At 45.6% G+C, this 7056-nt stretch overlaps 1 protein-coding gene across 1 annotated transcript in view; it reads left to right on the plus strand.

Annotated features, from left to right (window-relative positions):
- Positions 1-6171: 6171 nt before the first annotated feature.
- The window catches only part of A4gnt (alpha-1,4-N-acetylglucosaminyltransferase), a 31189-nt gene continuing 30304 nt past the window's right edge, over positions 6172-7056 (plus strand). The window contains exon 1 of the mRNA XM_006511246.4: positions 6172-6290. The gene's annotated coding sequence lies outside the window, so the exon portion shown is untranslated. The remainder of the gene's footprint in view (positions 6291-7056) is intronic.

The raw sequence follows: 7056 nt of genomic DNA on the forward strand, positions 1-7056 counted from the left end.
CAGTGCTCTAGAAAGTCTGTAAATACAAGCTGGGCCTGGTGGGCCAGACCCTTAGTCCTAACACTCGGGATAACAGGCAGGTGGACCTCTAAGGTGAACCTGACCTACAAAATGGGTTCCAGGTCAGCCAGGGCTATGTAGAGAGACAGTGTCTCCAAAAAAAAAAAAAAGTATGTAAATAGAAAGATGCAAAAAATGTTAGTTTTACAACACTGTAAAAGCTTGGTAGAATGTACGTGTGGTTGGAATTTCTTAGAAACAGAATTTATTGATGCCAATTGTGGTTGAAATGGATCAAATGTATTTTCACAAAGAAATTTACCAGAAAATGATTCCCATAAACAACCTGGTGGCTTTGTAACCCGAATGACAGCTTGTGCTGCCTGTTCTCACCGAGGCAGTGGGCAGAGACAAGTTGAGTCCTTTAGTTATGTTCTAGCCAGGTGGTGGGCAATCTGAGACCAGAGCGGGTTCACATCCTAAGAGGAATAAGCCATACTGTATCTCACCTCCAGCCAGCAGGCTACATAAGGAGGGAACTGACATTCCAGAACTTAGCTTCCCTCCTGTGGTCAGTTCCTGTCCCCGACATCTATGGCGTCTATGTCTCCTTAATGCCTGCACTGCTCCCTTGTCCGTGCTTCTTGGAACACCTGTTTGGACACTCCCAAGGATGCACGGGTGGTTAGTGCCTGCAGGTGGTATCCTGCGTCCCTCCGGGTGCCAGCTGGGCTTGGGGCTTAACTCAGAACGAGCAAACCCTCGGGAGTGTGTGCCCTGTGAGCGCTTTATGGTGTGTACATGCGGATTGCTTTCTGGAATGAGTTCAGGCTCTGCGGCATAGTTTCAGGAGGAAACTACCCAGCTTTTCAAGCCAGATAAATCTCTCAGGTGATGTTCCAAAATGTAGAAAAGAATAGCTTCTTTTTGTGAAGCAAATGGAGCACTGATGCCAAATCTAAACTAGATATAAAGAAACATCAGTCTCGCAAAATATCAAGAAGCCTTGGGGCTGGAAAGACGGCTCAGCTCCACTGAGTGGAAGACCTCGGTTCCATTCTTAGCTTCCACATGGTGGCTCACAACTGTCTTAATTCCAGTTCTAAGGGGCTCTGACACCCTCTTCTGGTCCCCTTGGGAATCTTTTGTACACATGGCACACAGGCATACATGCAAACAAATACATGTATGGGTATATACATAAAACAATAAAAATTTAAAGACGTGTAGCACATTTAAAGATGATGTGGCGTGAGCCAGACAGTAGAGATGGTTCAGTGCTATGGAGACTTCATACAGTGGAAATAATAGATCTAAGAGCAAGCCATGATGATTTCCATAGATGAAGAAAATTAAATTAAAACCTGCCATCTGGCTCGCTGTGGAAATGTAAGCATTTATCAAAGCCAAGGAACAAGACAAAGACACCTGCCTCCACTGCAATCCAAAATGTATTGGAAAGAGCCCAGCAAGGCAGGCATAGGGATGCTGAGAAGATCTGCATGTGGGTGGCCTGGTATTTCATGTAGAAAACACAACATCCAGACTAGCGTCAATATAAGCATTACTATACCCCAGAAAAGTAAGATACAATTTAAGGGATGTGGGCTGGGGCTGGGATGTTGTTGATCCCTAGCATGCCATACACTGACTGGGCCTCGTGTAACTCCAGCACTTGGCAGGTAGAGGTGGGAGGAATTCTGGGATACAGGTACTTTGTCTCTAATCATCATCATCGTTGTTGTCATTGTCAGAATCATCAATAATTCAGATTTTAAAATGTCCAAGGGGCTGGAGAGATGGCTCTGCGGTTAAGAGCACTGACTGATCTTCTGAAGGTTCTGAGTTCAAATCCCAGCAACCACATGGTGGCTCACAACCATCCATAACAAGATCTAGTGCCCTCTTCTGGAGTATCTGAAGACAGCTACAGTGTACTTACATATAAAAAATAAATAAATCTTTAAAAAAGAATGTCCAAAAGTTGTAGGAAAGAAAACTTAGAAATACACCTTGCTCAACACCTTTGCAGTTTTGTGGTCATGTGCCTAGGGATAAAGATGTTACGGTGCTAATCAGAACAATGCATATACAGTTTAAATTGTATCAGTAGATTACAATTCTTGATTGTCTAGGGAATGTACTAGGTTTATAAACAAATTGGATTTAGCTTTGTTACCAAGCCATTTTAAAATACTGCATGACAGGCCTGGAGAAGCGGTCAGCGGTCATGGACACTTGATGTTCTTGTAGAGGTCCAAGGTTTGATTCCCAGCATTCACATGGTGACTCACAACTGTATGTAAAATTCCAGAATAGCTAACTCCCTCTTTGCCTGTAAGGGTGCCAGGTTTACACGTGGTGGACAGCCATACATGCAGACAAAACTCTTACACATAAAATAAAAATTAAAAACTCTTAGAAAATAAAATTCCACATGAATGTTTCTAAGAAGCTAGCAATCACAACTGAGGACTCTAGGGAAATAGACCAAGGCCTACTCTGTCTAAACCTTTTTATTTTTTCCTCACTAAGTTAGCTCAAGCTAGCCTTCCTGGCTAACACCCCCCAACTCAATGCACTGAGTGATTACAGTGAGTGCCACCAGGCCCGACTGTTTTTGCAAACCCAGGGCATGCCAGGTAAACTCCCTATCTCTGGTTAACAAACCCCTGGGCTTGTGGGGACGTGGGTGGGGAGGGCTTAGAGGAGTTGGAGGGGTGCGGATGGGGGTTCACATAACTTTACCCTCCCTACCTGGGATCAGACTGACCACAGGACACAATGTCTTCACAGAAAAAGTCAATTCAAAGCCCAGCGGGAAGATTGTCAAAAGTCAAAACCCCTGTCAAAAAGCAGCAGCTGGAGCTACCCTTAGAGAAGGGGGTTCTTATGCATTTCACCTGCCTCTCCACTAGGGGGCGCTACTAGGCGCGCTCCAACTTAGTGTTCAGCTCTGAAATCTAATGGTATTTCTGGCCTCTGGAACAAGTCTCTGGCTCTTGCCTGAGTCCCCTTTCTTTCCTTTTTAAACGTCTATGCTTCAGCTGCTCTTGATGGAATCCAGTGACAACCAGTCAGCCAGTGTATGGAGCCCTGTAACCTGAGAAGCAGTAGTCTATACTTTCCTGCCATTGCAGTACCAGCCCTTGTCAATAGACCACAGAAATGATTCTATGTCCAGATGTTAAAATCTCTGGGTTTTGTTTCTCATGCGACTTTGTTTTATTTATTCTTTAAATTTAAAGATTTTTTTTTTTTTTTATGGCGAGGAGAAAAGATTCAGCAGTTAAGAGTGCTTGCTGCAAGCCGGGCGTGGTGGCGCACACCTTTAATCCCAGCACTTGGGAGGCAGAGGCAAGTGGATTTCTGAGTTCTAGGCCAGCCTGGTCTACAAAGTGAGTTCCAAGACAGCCAGGGCTACACAGAGAAACCCTGCCTCGAAAAACAAACAACAACAATAAAAAAAGAGTGCTTGCTGCTCTTGTAGAGCACTGATAAAAAGAATTTTAAAATTTTTTATAAATTGTGTGTGTGTGTGTGTGTGTGTGTGTGTTAGAATGTGCATGTAGTGTAGGTACCCAAGGAGGTCAGAAGTGTCAGATGCTCCCTGGAACTGGAGTTACAGAAAACTGTGAGCTGCCTGATATGGGTTATAGGAACTGAATTTGGGTCCCCTGAAAGAGCAATACACTCTTAACCATCCAGAACCTCTTTTTTTTTTTTAATGGTTTTTCAAGACAGGGTTTCTCTGTGTAACACTGGCTGTCTTGTCCTGGAACTTGCTTTGCTTTGTAGATCATGCTGGCCCTGAACTCGGAGATCCACCTGCCTCTGCCTCTGTCTCTGCCTCCTGAGTGTTGGAATTAAAGAAGTTTGCCACCACTGCCTGACTCAGAACCATAGTTTTAAATTTTAAAGATGTGGAAAATATCGTATATATTCATTATCTATAACATGGTTATTTTGAAACACAAATGTTCTCTGAAATAGCTATATATTAGCTAATTTTAAAATGGATTTCTAGGATTGAGGGTTTATCTCAGTGGTGGAGCACTTGCCTAGCAAGGCTAAGGTCCTGGGTTCGGTCCTCAGCTCTAAAAGGGGGTGGGGGAAGGGAACAAGAGAACCACAGATAACCAAAGTATCCCTTCTAAGTAGGCAGTTTAAAACCAACAAACGCATAAACAATGACTTACTCAAACTCAAAGAGAAAATGCCAAATGAGAGCCAGACTCTGGGGCTGCCTTGTCCATCTGGTTACAGGGTACAAGGAGACATAGTGACTTTAGATTGTGCTCAGGATGACTGGGAACATCAATCATCTGTGGGCATAGCCATAGGGCAGAGGTGGAGGAGGCTCATGGCTATCCAGTTGTCAGGCTTAGGCCTTAGCTCACAGAAGGTCCAGAGCTACCACCACCAAGACTGTTCACACTCTCTCTCCCTGTAGCTAGACTCATAGAAGCTCAGCTTGGGAGATGTGTAAACTGATGATATGACTGCTCCCTGGTATGGTTAAGGGGAAGGTTTTTATTGTAGATGAGAGAGAGAGAGAGAGAGAGAGACAGAGAGAGACAGAGAGAGACAGAGAGATGGAGATACAGAGATACACACAGATACAGAGACAGAGACGGAGGAAGAGAGACAGTTAGAGAGAACAGCCAGAGGCATTTGAGAGAGTCCAGATAGAAGAAAAAGAAGTAGATTGAACATGGCCATCGGACAGGACATGGCTAGGGCTACCTGCAAAAGAGGGAATATCGTAGGGGAGAGAAAAACCATACTGAAACTACCAGGAGTCAGAGCTTAGTGAAAACCAGAGCGAAAGGCAGGTTTATAAAGACAGTAGCTGGGGAGACAGAAGCCTGGGAGCTGCAGGGATTTAGAGTAGAGGAGGGGTGGGAAGGGCTGGGATGCTAGCATGGACTTAACAGATGCTTGTGGTCAAGTTTGAACGGAGTGAGACTGGAGACCTGCATGCGTTCTGATATGCTGATAGATACCACAGGTAGCCATATGTCCCTTCTGCCAGAGGGAAGGGAAGTGACTCCTTTTGGCATATGGAAACCAGCTTTACAAGTTCCTAAGAAATGCTGGCTTTTATCTAACCACCAAAAATCCTCCTATAGTCCGATTGGAGCTCCAAGTTTTGGATATTTGGACTGCCTTTTGGAGTCTGGGCATGTGGAGTTTCCATTGAACCTAACAGGAGAGAACTGAAGACTTTCCTTGTCCCGAGAATTCCTGCCTATGCACTGATAACTTTGTTTTTAATTTTTTAAAGGGCACAGAGGACTCAGTATACTCTTTTTTGTTTGTTTGTTTGTTTGTTTTTGTTTTCTAGACAGGGTTTCTCACAGCCCTGGCTGTCCTGGAACTCACTCTATAGACCAGGCTGGCAGTATACTCTTCTACACCTGAACGAGGTTGAAGCCAGCCAGAACCTATTGAAAAGATCTCTTCTATGATGGGCAAGTTTGTACCTTCCACCTGGGTGGAAGAACATCGAGCCCTTACCAATGTGTTCATTGGCTCTCTCCCTTCAACAGGATTAGACCAATGCCAGATCTCATCCGTAGACACTGAGAGTCACTGAAGACAATCCACAGGGCCCCAGGAGTTTCTTTCTTCACTCGGGGCCAATATAAACTGCCTCTCAAAGACGGAGGCACAGAGAAATTCTCTTATAAATGTACTCTGTCACCGAGAATCATCCAAGAGCCCAGCCCAACCCCAGTCCTTGGGGCGTTTAAGACACAGGCTTCTCAGACGGGCAGGTAGATGAAATGGGTCTCGGGACTAGCGTCTCGGTCTTCTACAACGCGGTGCTTTTGTGGGGGAGAAGAGGCATCGCCACCAAGTTTGTACCCGGCGGTGTGGCAAAGTGGCTGTAACCACTTCTGAAAGTCACTTAACGCTTCTCTTACAAGTGTCCCCAACCCTGAGTGTTCAAGTTCTCTGGTGTATGCAGGGATTGTTCTAACTGGGGGAGTTCTGCGAATCCGGGTCATTGCAGCAGCAGGCACAAAGGACAGGCAGGGCAGTCAGGACAGGCAGGGCAGGCAGGACAGGCAGGGCAGCCAGGGCAGCCAGGGCAGGCAGGCAGGCAGGCAGGCAGGCAGAGAAAGCAGGGCAGGCAGGGCAGGCAAGCAGGCATCCGTGGCAGCTGGAAGTACTCAAGCTCCTGAAAGGCCGGTCAGAGAACCCTTCATCTTGGTGGCTGCATTGTCAGCTGGTGCTTCAGAGGGCTTTGTCTCCACAAGGGATTGGAGAACCACGCTGAAGAGGTAGCAGTGGTTACCGTTGGAGCTGTACGGTAGGGTGGGGAAGGGATTGGAAGATGTTCACCACTTCCTTAAAAAGAGGTAGTCAGTAGTTCAGTAAAACCCTGAAGCATACGGAGTAAGTGTGGGCTTCTCCTTAGGCAATCTTGTGTGTCTCTGGGATGCTGGGATGATAAGGATCGAGGTGGTATGAACACACCAAGAATCACTAGAGTTCATAGTAGTGATTGCGGTACTAAAACTGTTCAGTCTCTGTGTCACGGATGTAGCTTGGGTTGTTGGTATGCACACAGGCTTCCTTGTCAAAGTAGCAGCAAATACCAAGATCTTGGAGATTAAGGGATAAAGAGTTAAAGGGCCGGTGTCTGCCTGCTGCACAGGTTCAGCCCTGATTGTCCCGGACCTGGGCAGCACCTGGTGAAAGCCAAAGTGCCATGTCACCCGGGAGCTTTCTCTTGTCTATCCCCACCTGCTCTTCTTCCTCCTGTTTTCTTCTTCTGTTTCTCCTATTTTTAACATCCTGAGGAACATCCATACTGCTTTTTCACAATGACTGTCCCGATTCCAACATCCCAACCAACAGAAAGAGGGTCTGTTTTTCTCCATTTTTACCGATGTTCATAATCTTTGTTTTGTTTTTTTTTGTTTGTTTGTTTTTTTTGTTTGTTTGTTTTTAAATAGAATCTCACTTTGTTTCCCAAACTGGCCATGAACTCATGGCAATTCTCCTGTCTCAGTCTCTGGAGAGTTGGGATTGCAGGCATAAACC

This window comes from Mus musculus, chromosome 9 (genome assembly GCF_000001635.26).
Source record: "Mus musculus strain C57BL/6J chromosome 9, GRCm38.p6 C57BL/6J".
NCBI classification, from domain to species: Eukaryota; Metazoa; Chordata; class Mammalia; order Rodentia; family Muridae; genus Mus; species Mus musculus.